Source organism: Manis pentadactyla, chromosome 11 (genome assembly GCF_030020395.1).
Source record: "Manis pentadactyla isolate mManPen7 chromosome 11, mManPen7.hap1, whole genome shotgun sequence".
Taxonomy (NCBI): Eukaryota; Metazoa; Chordata; class Mammalia; order Pholidota; family Manidae; genus Manis; species Manis pentadactyla.
The window spans coordinates 34,003,155-34,020,616 of NC_080029.1; the positions used below are offsets into that span (position 1 = coordinate 34,003,155).

Consider the following 17,462-nt stretch of genomic DNA (forward strand, 5'->3'; position numbering starts at 1 on the left):
ACAACGCCCCCAACCCAACCCAACAAAAAAATTACCCCATCTAAAATGTCAATAATGCCAAAATTAGGAAACCCTGAGTTAAAGCAAACACTGGAATAGTAACAAATCCAAAATTGAAGCATTCATTCACTCAGTAATATTTAATGTTTCTCACACATTTAAGATAAAACTTTAAATAGCCATGTTTCCTTGTTAACTACCTAATGGTATTTTCACCTAATGTGTTTCAACTCTTTTTTCAAGTACAATTGGTTTTCAAATAATTAATAAATACCAAGGCTGAAAAGATCCTTAGATACCATTTAATCCCGTGTTTTCCAAAATGTCCAGGAAGGGACTTCAAGTGTCATCTTGGCAGTGGATGGACGAGAAGAAACTTTTACAAAAGGTTAAAAAAAAAAGTTTTGAAGATTCAAGGGGGAAAAAAAATTCTTCTGACTTAAATGTTTAAATAACAAAACAAACTTTGACTAGATGAACTCCTCTTATTTTACAAATGGCAAAGGAAGGTCCAGAAAATTTAAGTCACTTGCCAAGGTTCTACACATACTTGACAGATCAACAAATCCAGAAATTCAACAAGGTAATGATTGCCAACAGAATAGCAACAGAGTAAATGGAATTAAAACTACTGCCAAATAAATTGCCTTACACTGTTCACTGGACCCTGAGCAAGAAATACACACTATTTCAGTATTATATTCCAGCATATGATGCATTCCCCACTATTCATTGCTCACAGTCTGGCTGGAGAGATTAAACATGCACATAAAATGATAAATTAAATAGTACATTGAGCAGCCCAAATGAGTAAAGACTAAAAAAAAGTATAGACAGAAGATATTTAATGGTCACAGCTAGTACTGTTTACTGACTCTCTGTGTGCTGAACACTGTGCTATCATACTCTATACAGTTCATAATCCCACAAACAATCCTACAAATCTAAGTATTAGTTATCTCCAGAGACAAATGAGAAGACAGGTATAAAGAAGGAAAGTATTTGGCTCAAAGAGAACTTCAAAATTAACATTCAACAGTTATTCACAGTACTCTTGTGTCTATGGTTTCATGACCATTATATCATATAATACTTAAAACATCCTAGCATGGTATTTTACATACGACAAAAGTAGAATGATATTTAAATGGTTTGAGTAATCAGTGATAGTGATGGTGGTTAGTGGTAGAAGTAAAAGCAATAGCACTACTGTCAGGCAAGAGTGCCAAGAACTTCACATATATCATCTCATTCAATCCTTCCAACTCCTCAGTTATCCTCAGTTTACAGAGGTGGAAAACAAGAATGGAGAGGAAACAAGTATGTGGAAAATAAGTTGCTTCCCAAGGTCATTAATCTAAATGGAAGAGTCAAAACTCACAGCAAGTTTGCATGACTTCTGAATAGAAGCTCTTCACTCCTGCCATCATTATTTAGTCTTATCCAATACTAAGAGAAAAGAAAAACTTCTACTGATTATTAAGATTAATTCTCAGTTTAGTGTTTTGAAATAACCCTAAGGTTTTCCTTAATTTGTCTATACAGAGATTCTCTTTCAAACAATGAAGTTCTAGGAAAAACATATCTACAGATTCAAATATCTAACAGCCTCTTCTTCCTTTTTTATGCCTAAAATTTAGCTTTGGCCCTAAGTATTCCTATGGATCAATAGGACTATGTTATGAATCATCATTCACCATGTCCTTCTACAAATCTGGATATTACTCATAGTCGAGAGCCTTGCAATGTAAGTATTCCTATGGACCAATGGTACTATGTAATGAATCATCATTCACCATGTTCTTCCACAAATCTGGATACTACTCAGGATAGAGAATCTTGCAATATAAAGAAGAGTTGGAAGAGTTGGGGGATCAAGAGATCACCTTTTAACCAGATAATTAAGTCCCCATATATTATTATATGTAATATTCTTGGAAGTGGGCAGTAGTATATTTTTTAATTTAGTAGAAAAATTCTCTGTTTGTTTATATCAAACACAAAGCTGGAAGTCTCTGGAGATATTCAAGACCACACATACTCATAGTAGGAATTGGTTAAAAGCCAAACAGTATCAAAGAGATGAAAGGGTTGGTTACTTGAACTGTGCCCCATTATTACCTTCAGCAACTTGGAAATATAAGATCAAATGCACCTAAAAGCTTAGTAAAGTTTTTTAAAAAGGCCTAAGACAAAAGAACATTTTCAAACTGACTAGAAATGGATTTTTAAACATGTGGGATGAAATTACTTGCCATATGGCTTTTCAGAATATTGATACCAATTAAGAACATATATGGCCTAGTTGGAGAAAAAGAACAGCCTTGATAATGAACAGAGCCGGTGTAAGAGATAGAAGATAAAGGCAGAGTTGAGTCTGAGTGCTAAACTAAATTGTTTGAATTTTCTCCTGCAAGCAATGGAAAACTATGGGTTTCTGGGTTAAAAAACAAACAAATAAATAATGGCTTTTTGAAAGTGAAATCTTCTCTACACTGTAAGCAGAGTAGACTAGGAGAAATGTCAGTAGAGCAGCTAATAGAGACAACATTTTAATACTTTATGCATGAGAGGGAAAGCGAAGTAGCAAAGTAATGAGAAGGGATAATTTCAAACAACAGTTATTACAAAGGATGATATGACAGGATTTGGAGATCTAAATATAATTTTAAAATACTAAACATAACAATTGAATCTGGAATAAATTACGGGACCTTAAAATAAGAAAATTCAGGGAATAAGATTTTTCTCCCTGGGAGGAAGAGGTTGGGGAGAAATGGAAAGATGATAAATTCCGTTTCAGAGGTAATGCATTTAAAGTGGGACTTTGAGCAGATTGTTAATTGCTAGACAGGGAAACCAGAGGACAGGCTAGAAATGAAAATTCTGTAACTAATTTACATATTCATATCTTCTATTTGTAAAGCTTTTCAGTCCCTACAGTAAATTCAAACACATTAGCTCAATTGATCTCCATAGTTGCTCTGAAAGGTAAATATGACGTAGGCCCTACAAGTTAAGCCACAGACCTAGAAGTAATAGGACAGGAACAAAAATTCAGATCAGTGAATCCTTCTGTAATCCACAGTGCTATGTTAGTTACATCTCTGTAAGATAAAATACCATGACGACTACACACTTCCTCTCAAAAAGCACGTAACCGCATCATTCTTTACCTTTAAAATATTAAGAGACAATTCATCTTTTCAACTGATGCTTCACAGAATGAATTTTAATATAACTAATTGCACTGCTATACATATAACAGCTACAATCTTACTGTAGCACCAGATTATGGTAGCATGACATCTATTGCTCAAAGTTTCTAAGCAATTAGCAAAGGAGCAGAGATAATCAAGTTGGAGAAATGGTAGAATGCATGTGAATTTTCCGACTCATGTGAAAACTGAAACTAGCTACCAACATTTCCGTGTCTCAGTGACATTTTAAAAATACTATTCTTTACTCTGTATTGCTCCAATTTCAGTATGTGCTGCCAAAGTGAGGCACATGTCCTATCTTGACAAACTTTTTAATAAAAAATTTATAGCTTGAAAAATGAATACCATAAAACTACAATAGACTAGCTCCTGTCAGATAAATTACCTACCCCTCTGGGATCAAATGTTAAGTATTGAAAATCATAAATGTAATACCCCTAAATACGTTAATAACTTTTTATTGCAACCAACTCCCCATCAATTCTCTCTCCATAATCTCTTCACATATACCCCCAGGTTTTTCCTTCTCAAACCCTATCTTAAATCATGTACACATGATCTCTTTCATGGGTTTTCTACAAAGTTCTTGATAGTTACCCCAAAATTGGTCTTTCTACTTGCCCATCATTTTACACAGCACTGACCAATTAATCTTCCTAACGGTCACCTACACAACAGTGTCTCTTTTCAAGTCTTTGCTGCCTTTCCTCTCTTCGGCTATTGTTTACTAAGGGTTTACTATGCAATATTCGTTCACTGTGCTAAGCACCTGTCATGCATTACCTTATTTAACCCTGACAACCGTCTCCTCATTCAATTTTGTAACTTAGCAAAGATATGCAACTTGTCCAATGTCAAAAGCTAAATGACATAGCTGGGCCTCAAACTGAAGTCTGTTTGACTCCAGGGCACTTCAACAACTTCCATATAACACATTTCAAATTCCTTGACTTAGTCCTCGGATATTTTCACTTTATTTCTACCTCTCCTATATTCCAAATTATACTACTTGCTACTTCCAGTACAAGCCCTGCAATTTCCCACCTCTACAGCTTTGACAAATTGTTTCTTATACTCAGGAAAAAAATTCTTCCTGTTCAATTCTTTATCTGTTAAAATGTTCTTCTTCCATTCGTGTGTTAGGAAATCTTCCTTAATTCTGCCCACTCCCATCCACAGCTTACCCTTCCAGGGTACTTAATCTATGCCTCTGTTGTAGCATTTATTTGTTTCCCCCTCCCTGTAAGACACATCTTACTTTTTAGTTAAATCACTAATATTTCCCCATACTCCCAGGCAGAAGAATCAACATACTTTTGAATGTACATATTCAAACAAATCAGGTAATTATCAGTTTCATCCTTCTTTTTTTAAAAATTTTTTAATTTTGATATTATTAATGTACAATTACTTGAACATCATTATGGTTACTAGACTCCCCCATTATCACGTCCCCCCTACATACCCCATTACAGTCACTGTCCATCAGCGTAGTACATATTTCTTTTTTTTTTTTTTTTAATGATATCCACTCTGCAGCCTTCCATTCTCCAGCTCTGTGCTAAGTGTCTTCTTTTTGCCTAGATCGATTCATCATCCTCCATCTGCTCCAGGTCCAAGGCGGCTGACCTCTACAGACTGTATTACCCATGTTCTCTTGTACCCTGGCTTTCACAGGTTTCAGCCAGCAAGAAGTACACATTGGGAGGGTGGAGAGCAGTTGGGTTCTTTATTCCCCCAGCTTCCTCCTGTGACTCTGTAGGTGTTTCTATAAAGGCCACAGCTCTCACCAGGTGGCCCCTTTCCTACAGCTGTAGCTCCTGTAAATTCCAGTTACTACTCCTTCCCTGGACTCTTCAGTCCTAGGCTTTTATTTAGTAGACTTTTGGCTGTTGCTAATCCTGGGATGTTTGGCCATCCTTGATAGTTCTCTTAACTCAAAACAGACCACTATGAAAAGTCCCTTCATTAAACTCTTCCATTACTACTCAGGTTGATTTTACCATCTGTTTTCTACATGGAATCTGGCAAAAACACGCTCTAATCTGAATTTATTCTTATTCTCTAAGCATTTTTATTTGTTCATCCTTATCCTAAGAATGTCTCCTCACCACTTTCCTCCTTCTTCATCTACTCCCTTCTCCTTGAAAGACCTCCAATATATTCCTAAGAAAGGATACATGGGAATGAATTTTTTAAGACCTTGATTTAATTGGTACTACAGCCAATCACATCCTCTGAGTTACTCTTTTGCATCCTTGTCCCTAATCTTACGTCCTCAATAGCTTCTCATGACTTCTGGCTCTGCCTTTTTGTTGTTCTCGCCAATAAAATATTTACAGTGAGAGGGACCCTCTTCTTGTACTTAGAGTGGGAAGAAAAAAAGACAGCAAATCATTTCAAAATAGTTACCTCAGTATAAGGTTTTAGTGTGTCTCTGCAAATGACCAACCAGATTGGAAACAATATAGGAAAAAAAACATATACAATTGACTCTATAAATCAGTGAAATGTTACATGTTATAGAAGACAATTTTGCACTATCTACCAAAAATCTTAAATAAACCTTTGATCTATCAATACAATCTCTTTTCTAGAATGTTACAAAGTGTGTTTGGAACTACTTGGGTATATTAATCTACTTTTTCATTTGTAAGTTTAATAAAATGTCAATACAGATCAAGTATTTCTGATGTAAATTTATCATTCTGAGATGTGTCATTAATGTAAAATATATACTGGATCTCAAAGACTCAGTATAGGAAAAAGTGGATGTAAAACATTATTTTTATATTTAATATATGTGGAGTGGCAATAATTTTTATACATTGTTAATAAAATATACTATTAAAATGAATTTAACCTGCTGCTTTTAATATTTTTTGATGTGGCTACTAAAGCATGAAGCTCTCCATATGAGCTCACATAGAACAAAGGCAAAGGACCTAAAGCAAGCTTTAGAATGGCTTTTGTGTATCACCCCATTTTTTAAAATGCACATAAAAGATATGTTTATAAAGTTATCAACAAAAAATCTGGAAGAATATACACAATATTATTTTCAATTAATATCTGTGAAAAGTAATGTTGACAGACCTCTCAGGTACTCCTGCACTATTTAGATAGACTACAAAATATTGATCGCAAATATAGTGTTACTTTTATAATTTGGGGGAAAACACAAAGATATTACTTTTTGAAAGAAAAAAAGAAACTTTTAAGTTATAACTACCTTGTTAAAGTCTATAAAAATAAGCAGCAGCAACAAAGTTCTTTCAAGAGTTCTGGAACTGTTAGGCAAAGAGAAGTAATCAAATTATTAACCCTAAGGCCCTAAACAATTTCATAAATAATGCAACAATGAAAAAATAATTTCTAAGTAAAGCACTTAAGCAATCATTAGGGACATGGCTCTTTGGCCAGGTCTTCCTCCCTCTACCAGACATTACACCAAAATGAATATGTTACATCTTTAATTTGAAAATAAGAAATCCATCTACCAATGGAATAAGAGCACGAATTATAAGCAAAATCCCAAAAGGGACTACCAACACTTCAAAATATAGTAAGAGAGGTTCACAATCATGAAAGCATTGTTCTTTCATCAGGGTAATAAATTCACAATGACAAACTCTCAAAGAATTCTGATTACCAAACTCACATGGCTATTGCTTTGCTTTCTAGGTGCCTATTTCATATAGATTTTATCCATCCCCTTTAATCTTGGGTGTCAATCCTTTAGTCAAATACTTTCTCTGAAACACATAACAAGATTCAGGTCTGTAAGAACGCATTATAAGAAATTCCAACTTTTGGCCTCACGTGCTTTATAGCTTACTAGAGAAAAATATATGCTCCAAAGGTCAGCAAATTGGTAGATGATTACCTCTAGATGGCTCATTGGTATGTAATCCAACAACTGGCCGTCAAAAAAAAAGGGACACAGAGAATAGTTTTCCTTCTCATTGAAGAAATGCCAAATAATCACTTCAGAGTTATTAGGACAAGAACATTAACCAAAATTAATAGAAAGGATTCCTATCTATTGCTATCTATAAATTAGACTAAAGAAGTGACAACAGAGAGTATTTTCAGGACCAGAAGTAGGGTTATGTCATCATAACAGGAAAGAAGAATCTGAGAATAGAGATGAGGACTCAAATGTCACCAAGCTTAGAATCACTGAACTTTCAGAATTGCACTATTGCTCACTAAGTGTATGAGTAATGTTCTCATTTTGACCAGATAGTTTAAGAAGGCAAGAAAACATAAGGGGAATGGGTATTATACAAGAAGAAATAAGAACAAAAGGTCAATCTTAAAGATTACTGTACTGTAAATACTATAATTAAAAAGGGTTATTAAACTACATATTCATACACCAATGTAAGCAACCACTTGGTTAAAAAAAACTTTTGATAGTCATTGGCAAGAAAAATTGCTAAGACAGAGTCCTTATCCTTAAGCAACATGACATCTAGTATGGAAATCAGGTAAGTAAACAAACAAATCCTCTATACAACTGCAATGCTATTTGATAAGTGCTGTACTATAACTGCATAAAATTCTACAGGAGTTAACCTGTAGAGAAAGAACATCCTAAGAAAACTTGTATAAATGGCAGACTGTGAAATCCAAGACCAAGTTATACATGGCATCCATTACACAAAAGGGAAAAAAACTAAACAAAGTATTAACACAAGCACACTGACATCAGTAAACTTAAATGCTTTATCTAAACAAAATTTTAAATCATCACATAATGAAACAACTGCAAACTACACAATTTTGTAAGCCTATTTTACAATGTGTAGTAAAAAAAACCTAGTGACACTGAGAAATGACGGGCAGAACCATGGGAGAGGAGTTAGGGTAATTGGAGGGGAGGGTGAAGGGGATAAGAGGGCACAAAAATCTCAATCACAAAATAAAGTGGTCATGGGGACAGTAGTACAGCATGGAGAATATAGCCAATGATTCTGTAACATCTTCCTATGTTGACAGGTATTAACCACCCTAGTGGGGATGAGGATTTAATAATGTGGGTAACTGAACCACTGTGTTGTATACTTGAAACCAATATAAGATTGTATATCAACAATACTTTATTAAAAAAAAACAACTAGTGAAAAACACCCTATAGTAGTCAAGAAGAGAAACTAATAAAGCTGAGTAGAACTTGATCTCACTACATATTTAAGCTTTTTATAATCAGGGCAACAAACTGTTTTCCCCCCACTTTCACTATAATTTCAGAGATGAAAAAACTACCTCAACACACAATTACAATTATTCATCATAGACGCAGTCTGTGACAACCAAGTCACACAATCCCTAGACAACTGCTTAATTAAATTATTGATAATCACACAATCTATTCAAGATCTATTTATTAAAACAACACAGTTATTGCTATTCCATACGAATGTCACAAACCTGGTTTGTATTCTACTTCCTATCTTTACATTTACATAGTGCTTAATATACACACATCACTATTGCTAACCATTCTTGGTACACCATCTCAATCCTCAAATAAGGCTCTGAAGGGAATTGGAATGTGCCACCCCAAAATGTAACAATTTGACATAACTATTATCTTGCACTAAAGGCAATTAAGAAACAGCAGACAAAAAATAAACAAACAAACAAAAACTCTCTGCCCTCTACAGATCTGGCTAACAGGACATAAATTCCCCTTTGTAAAGAAAGGTACCAGAAGAGGACTCCTAATCCTGGGAGCTGACTCTCACCTAAGGAAAAAGCACCAATTTAAATCTGCATAACAAACCTTACTAAAATAATTTTTATCTTCTACTACTTTCCCCTACATACTTACCTTCCCACAATTTGCAGCCTACACCTCTTTCATTTCCTTGTCTTGTCACTTTTCTACAATTTATTGCCCAGTCTCACTGCTTCTTGGGTCTTCAATTCTTTCCTATGAAGCCTTACATACACACACGTAAAAAGCCATTTATCCTGTTAATTGTCTTTTGTCAAATTAATTAGCTGGTCCCCACACAGTAAACCTAGGAGAATAGAGGAAAAAGATTTTTCCTCCCCTATAAGACCTCTGAATCAGGCCCTATTACAATCCCCATTCTGAAGATAAGTCAGACTTTGATAAATTAACTTGTCCAGAGTCACGTACAAGTCAGGAAAGTATTTCAACACAAGTCTGACACTACAATCTGAGTACCTGCATCAGTGCAAGGACTGTAGACGCACCTTAATGCCTGTCAGTAAGGGCCCATGGAAGGGCAAGAAAAAGCCATGAGAAAAATTCATCTAATTGTGTTTATATCTTTGTAGAGAAAAGTTAATAAAGAACATGTGAAAGTTTGGCACTCCCACCAGAAACAACATTAAACACATTTATGGCTGAGGACAAACAGAATTGTGTTTTGAATCTCAAATTCTCTCAGGTTTATAAGAGGTGACTAAGTCCAGGCTCTGGTATTAAGCTGACAAGAAAGGCTAAAGTTTAAATAAGTAATGATAAAAGTACATATTAACATGCATAAGCTTCATTTATATCCCAAACATTACACAAACATGAGTATCTAAATAATGGGTATTCTTTAAAAGCAACCAAATCCTAGCAGAGCACCTAGTTCAGTGCAGTCATAGGAGGCAGTCAATTGTTTTAAATGAATGAGGTCTTAAAGACACTTCTGAAGCACACGAGAAAATACAGAACCCCCACATCTTAGGTCAAATCAAAGTAATGCTTTTTAAGTGGCATTATCAAACATTTTCTTTGACGATGTAAAAGCCTCAAAATATGAAATTGTATTTCAACACAAATTTTTTTGCATGAAGTTTCTGATATTGCAAAGCCAAGCAGTTATATCCAAAAAAGCATAATTCAAAAGACAATTATAAACACAGTTATAATTTATATTTGAAATAACTAATTAGATATACTATTAAGTGTAAGAAATCTGAACCTCCTGAACTATATCACATCTGTTATAGTCCAAGGTGGCTACATGTAGTAGATGAGGAACGTGAAGGCTTGGCTGGGAATTACAACATAGAGTAACTTCCCAACTCAGCTGATGCTAAGGCTCTTTCCACTACTTTACTACAAGTATGTGAGACAAAAGGCCAAATTGCTTCAATGTTTATAATAGGTGAATCATATGATAAGCCCAAATTTATAAAAATGATAAAATTAAATAGATTGATTTTGAGGTTACTGAAAACTTATTCTCCATTATTAAACTGACCTCTGTAGTCTGGATTGGTGGAGGAAAAATCTCACAATTTGAAATGTTAAAATGTATATGAGCATGAATCTTTTTACCACACACCCACACTTTTCATGAAGAAACATTTTCAGTACAGCAAAACAGAGCCTGGCTTTTTTTACAAGTACTTTACCTTATATTTCATTTCAAATTTCCTGATTTCACAACATTTTAAAGTTACAGTAGTCAAGACATTGTGATACTAACAATGGATAGGCAGATCAGTGGAGCACACGAATCTAGAAACAGACCCACACAATGTAGTCAAATGGTTTCGGACCAAGAGACAAAGGCAATTCTATGGAGAAAGGATAGTCTTTTCAACAAATGGTCATGGAACAATTGAACAAAATAATACAACTCAACCCAAACCTGTGTATACAAACTCAAAACAGAGTATGAATCTAAGTTTTATATTTTAATAGTTTTATATTTTTTTATAATAGTTTTATATTTTAAACTTCCATACTTCCAAAGACAATGTTAAGAGGATGGAAAAGGCAAGCCCCAGACTGGGTGAAAATCATTATAAAACCCCTATTTGACAAAGGACTACAAAAAGCTCTCAAAATTTTAAAACACACGAAGGATTTAGACAATTCACCAAAGAATATAAACAGATGGTAGTTGCACAGCTCTATGAATTTGTTAAATCATACAATGAAAGTTAATTTCATGTGAATAAAAATAAAGATAAAATATTTTTTAAAGAAAATAAATACTTCATTCTTCACCCATTAGATTGGCAGAAAATTAAAAATCTGACAATTCCAAGTGTGCACAAGGATGACTCACATACTGTGGGCAGGAATTGTTACAACTTCAAGGATAGTTTGGCTACAGCTGCCGAAGTTGAAAATGAACATCAACCTATGGCCCAGCAATTCCACTTACAGGTAGATATACATTCTAGAGAAACCTTCACACATGTGTTCAAAGAAACATACACAAGGATATTCACTAAACACTGTTTGAAATATTGAAAAATTGAAAACAATCCTTCAGTAGGGTAATGAACTAACTGTGGTTAGTGGTTATTAAAAAAGGAATGGAAAAAAATGCATAAGGTAAAGAATCAACCCTGTTGGCTACATTTGTGATTTTGAGAAGGATAACTTATTGGTTTATGTAATAATAGTATACAGTGAAAAGAACACTGTACTTGTAATCTAGAAACAAGCACTTCAGCATTTAGTTCCAACTCTTCCACTAGCTAGTAGTCAGACTACAGACTACTTAACTGCATAAACTTCATTTTACTTTTCCTGGAAAATGAAGTTAAGCTATACAACTACTAACATTATTTCCAACTCAACAATTCTGTGACTCAACAAGTACATAATAAAAAATTATATTCCACAGCACCTATGTGGAACAGCTTTTCCCCAGACATCTTTAAGTCAGAAACTATCAGAGAAAAAGAACATCTTAGTATATGGTTTTCTCCTGTGGTTTCTGACCAATACATTTTATGTATACAAAATGGACCAAATTTCTTGGTATGTCTGTGATAAACGTTTTAAACAAGATCATAATTCAGAAAAAGCATATAAACGGCTAAACTCACCATACTGGCTTGAGTCACCCTCAGGTAAGACTGATCTTTCCCTACTTTAACATTCTAAAACAAATTAATATTAATGAGATATTAATGAATCCATCTTTATTTGTCAAGCTCAGGTCTGTCTAGCCAAGTCATTCAAGTACATGGTAATATTTACTTGATTTTTTTTACAAAGATAAAATGATGAATTGCTTTTATTGTCTTTGTTCCATCTATAAAAATCTCAATATAAATTAGTAGCTTCAGCCTGCTGCAAGTTTTAAGAGCCTTTTAAAACTTGTAATATGGCATGACCACACAGACATAGTAAAAAAACCCATAGTTCACAATCCAAAAAAGTTTATTTAATAATTTCATTACCACCAATACTTATACTTCAAAGATACCAATAACCAATATGTTATTTTTTCCTACTGCAGAATTCAACTCTGGTATAACTCAAAAGCATAATTAGGATACTGTCATTATTAGGACACTGACAGGTTTTTTTTTTTCATTAAAAACATTAACGCCTTTCATCTTGCCAATAAAATTAAAAATTTCACAATTTTTGTTCTACAGGCTTTCCGAATCCAACTTCTTAGGTCTAAAGGAATATGAAAACACACATTACATACTATTTCTAAAATCTTATCAGATTTTAATTTTAGCGCCAAGTGCCAAAAAAACCCTTTCGACAGAAACCAAAATTCCGTACACATCAGTGTATGTAATCAACTAAACAGAAGGTGAGTTACTAGGAAGTTACATAATTTGCAACAAAGACTGTTTAAAGCGCCTTTCATTAAATGCAGTTTACAACAATTTACAGGCTTCAACGTTCACCTTGCAAACTAAGCATAAATTATCGTAAACTGATGAGAGAGGGCTTCCCTTTGAAAGTGGTCACAAGGAAATAGAAATGTTTATTTGTTTAAAGAACGCAATGAGCAGCCGAATACCAGGAGCTGAGTCAGGCAGAGGAACGCTGACTGCATTCCGCCTTCTAAAGGAAAGTGATCGCCGAGCCCATTTCCCCGACCTGGACCGGAGGGAGTCCTGGGACTCGCGAACTTGGCGAGGACACAGAGGGCAAGAGACTCGCTGCCGCGCCCCCGCAACTCGGGCGAGGTGGGTCCCTTGCCAAAGCAGGGGAAGCGGGCAGGGCCAGGCAGCGTAACACCGAGGGACAAAGGTTGGGCTCACGCCTTCCGCGGCCTGCCGCTGCCCCGGGCAGCCGACCGAGCAGCCCCGGGTCCCCCCCGGACCCTGCGCGCCGCGTGTGGGGGAGGGAACGAGCCCGGCCACCCCTCCCCCGCCGCGCCGCCGGGACCTGTTGATTAGGATCTCCACAGCGAGCCGCTGCCGGTCCGTCTCTTACCTCCACACCACTGCTGCCGCCGATCCTCCCGCCCGGCCGCTCCTAAACACTGCGGAAACGACAGCTCCCAGGAGTACTTAGAATACCGGATAAAGAATCCAGAAACTCCCGTATTCCCACCTCGAAATCCTTAGTCCCCGCCCCCGCCTCGCCGCGCCGCCAGTCGCCGCCGTCGCGGCCGCCGCCGCCAGCGACTCCACCTCGAGACCGCGCGAGACCAGCCCCCCGCGGCCACAGCGAGACCGCGCACGCGCCCCCGGGACTCTGGCGCAGCGGGCGCGCCTATTCCCGCCCCTACTCGGCGCGCCCCGCCCGCTGCCCGGAGAGAGGCTGGCGCCGATCGTCCAATCCCGAGCCGGCGCGGGGAGGGAGCCCGCTCATTGGACCGCTCTGCAGCTCCCCGCGGCGGGCCGCGCGCGTCCGCGCGCCTGTGAGTAGAAAAGACGAACTGCTTCACGCTCGCCGGCGCTAGGAAGCCGATTTGAGTTTGAACCTGTGGCCTGGGTTGTGTGGCGCCGCGAGGTTTCTCTGAGGCGTAGCCGGGAGCGGGCGAAAGCCCTTGACTGTTCTCTGTGGAAGACTGTCAGCCCCTGGAGAAAATCTGATTCCCCTTGAGGCAACTTCTGTTCTGTGAAACATGTCACAATCTGACGTTTGTTTTAAAAAGAATCGTGACTTGTGTGGTAGGAGAATTCTCTGTTACCGCAGAAGATTCCAAAAAGCTAGCAACTAGGACCGAATTCTGAAACCCACAAAGGAAGGATGCTAAGGGTCACAGCTGTTTCACAGAAATCGAGTAAAACTCGATTTAGAGACCTGGGTCAACGAACATAAAGTGCAAGGAAATCCTGATAAGCAAGATCCAGCATCCCTTAGGAACTGTTAGCCATATCCAAAAAGTGGGGGGGGGGGGGGGGGACGAAAAAAAATTAGTGTGCAACCTATTTTCTTTTCTAAGTTCTTAAATGCATAAACCATGTAAATCAAGAAACTTCCTCTAGCTCCTCAATGAATTTTCCTTCCTGCAGCTCAGGGTTTCCAGCTCAGCGATACTAACATCTGGGTCAGATAATTCTTTGTTATGGGGGCTGACCTGGGCATTGCAGGGTGTGCAGCAGCGTCCCTGGTCTCTATCGACTAAATGCCGGAAGCACTACTACCACCATTGGTGACCATCAAAAATGTCTCTAGACTTTCCTTGCCAAAAGTCCCCTGGGAGACAAAATCACTTCTAGTTAGAACCACCCATTTAGCGGCCCAAAGAAAAGGCCTTCCTAGAAAGCTAATCTCTCTTTGCCCATCCTTTCCATTGCCTGGTCCTAAGCAATTCTGCAAAACACCCCCACCCAAATGAACCCTCCAGCTACCCAGCCCTGCTTCCCCAGCTGCTTGGACTCCTCTGTCACAGGACCCCACCCTAATAAAATGATGCTCACTGTCTGTGTGATGGCAGCTACTGACCTCAAAGTATGTGGAAATTCCCTTGTAAAGTGCTATTCAAATGTTAGTTATTATTTTTATTTCCTAAAGGCATTTTCACTTTAAAAGAGGGTAGACCCTGTGGCAAATAAAAATTTATTCTCTGGTGAAGAATCCCAGAATCCCCAAATCACTCAAATTACTAGCTTCTTGTGCAAAAAATAGAAGGTGAATGGAAGATATAGAAACTGGAGGAAAGTTGATTGTATTTGAGTTTTAGCTTTTTTGTTAATTAGTTCTGTGATTTGGATGCATGACGTTTCCTGGGTCTACATTTTCTCATCTGTAATGTAACAAGCCAATTATTATTATTTTTATGGATTTGATCTGGTAACCTCTACATGAGGAATCTAAGTGGATAGCATGGGGGGGAGGGGGTTAAGAAAATATAATATTCATCCCAAAATAGAATTAAATGGGTAATCTGTGGTTTAAAACCCATCAGAAGAGTTGTCCACCTTTTCACAAGGCTGTTCACCCACTGAGTTACCCTGGCAAACTTGTAACTAACTGTTTTGGGTATGTAGTGAAAATCAAACTAAAATCAAGTGTAAGGTAGAGAGTTACCATAGTAAATATAAATACGCATCCTCCTTCCTCATCTTGACATCTGCTTAACCCCTCAGCAACAGCCTCTGTTACATGCTTATGTAATAAAATGTGCTGTTTTATTTCATTAAAGGTTTGAAGGAAATTATTAATATTGCATTTCAGCCATTTGCAACAAATCTGAAATCTCATTTTCAAGATTCTACCATTCACCATTATATGTGGAATCCTTAACTAAAGCTATTATATCCCTTTGGTTTTATTACCTATATGCACTAGAGAAAGCCAAGTTTTTGTACTGAATTAGTATAATTGTATGAACCAAATAATCAGAAGTAATGTAAATTAAAAGAATACTCACTGATTCAGATATAACAGAAGTTAAAGAACAACAAATTAGTAATTATGAAACAAAGTTATATGTGCATTAATTATTAAATAAATATATTTTAAAAATTTGAACACCAAAAAGACAAAAGGCAAACCAGCAAGCCACAAAGTTTCTAATTTAATTTGGTTTATTACTACTATTATTATTTTGGTGTTTTATGGTACTTCTTAACCTTTCATATATGTAGCTAAAAACATTATGTCCCTAAGCTAAGAACATTATGCAGTTGTTGCCATGTGGAATAGGAGGTCCCACTGTCTGCAGTTAACAACAGTATCATTCAGTACAGGTCACTATCATTCAACTCAGTTGACTTTCGTAAATATTCACTCATTAATTCAAAAATATATACTGAGTACTTCCTATGTGCTAAGCACAATGCTGCAGAGGGCTGGAAAATGCAACAGTTTCTGTCCTGGAGGAATATACAGTAAGGTGGGGAAAGAGACAAGATAAATCCATATAGGTAGAATACAAGGGAAAGTATGATAAATGAAAATAAGGTGCCCTGTGGACTCAAAGAAAGGTAAATTCCTCTACTAGAAGTTTTACTATTGAATGAGCAGTGAGAAGAAAAAGGATAGAGAATAAACTATCATGAAAACACCCACAATAATAGGAAAACTAAGATCTTATACATGGCTTTAAAAAGACATAAAACTCTGATCAATTTGAATGAAAGAAGTACCCAGAGAAAAGCAAGGGCTTATTATGGGAACAAGTAGTCAACAATACCTTCAAGGATATTCAATATTTAGAATGTTAACCATTTACCACATTTTTATTCTTACCCTTTTTGGGTGGTCCTGTGCTAGACTGGGGATGTGCAGACAAATAAGACATGGTCCAGGAGAAATTTTATTTTGGAAAGAGAAGGTAGGCAAATGTGGAGCTTGGAAATTTTTCTAATGAAGAAAAGACCAAGACTGAATGCCAAGAAAAAAAAATTAAGGTTATTTTCCCTGAAAAGGGCTATAAAATTACCCATATCTTTCCTTCACCAAGCTCCCAACCAAATCTCTATTTTGTTTGTGGAACCAATCTCAGCTGCGGCTTTACAGACAGATGTGAATGCCTGTGCCTGGGTCTGGGGTGGTATTTCTGCTGAACTCCTAAGAGTTAAACTCCAATGCCTATGGTTCCTGTCTTGGACTCACTCTGATTGAGATTTAACTCCACCACTGCTTCAAAAGAACTTTTGCCAAGGTCACCGATCAGAGCCACTTTGTTAAATGTGAAGGTCAATGTTATAGTCCTCTTCCTTGACTGACAGCACCATTGATGTTATTGAGCATTTTCTCCTTTTTGTCCTCTGCACTCCTGAAACACCACTCTAGCTTCTCTTCCTACTCACTGGCACCTCCTTCTCAGTCTCATTTGCTGGTTCTTTATTTCCCTACATGCTAAAATTTGGAGTGCTTTCTACTTCTGAGTGGGTTTGAATCCCAGCTCTACCACTTGTTTGATCAGAAGAAAATCACTTAATTTCTCCAGATTGTTTCCTCATCTATAAATTGAGGATGATAAAAATAAAAACAATAATTGTTGTGAAGACTAAATGAATCTGTATATGTAAAGTGCTTAGAACAGTGCCCAGAACTGTATACATTAACTATTTGTCCTTATACTTATCATGATGTCC

The 17,462-nt window shown here is 36.9% G+C and overlaps 1 protein-coding gene across 3 annotated transcripts in view; it reads right to left on the bottom strand.

Annotated features, from left to right (window-relative positions):
* PALS1 (protein associated with LIN7 1, MAGUK p55 family member) overlaps nucleotides 1-13,659 on the bottom strand; it is a 109,148-nt gene extending 95,489 nt beyond the window's left edge. For all 3 annotated transcript variants that reach the window (XM_036906004.2, XM_036906003.2, XM_036906002.2), the window contains exon 1: nucleotides 13,402-13,659. The gene's annotated coding sequence lies outside the window, so the exon portion shown is untranslated. The remainder of the gene's footprint in view (nucleotides 1-13,401) is intronic.
* Between the last annotated feature and the right edge of the window lie 3,803 nt (nucleotides 13,660-17,462).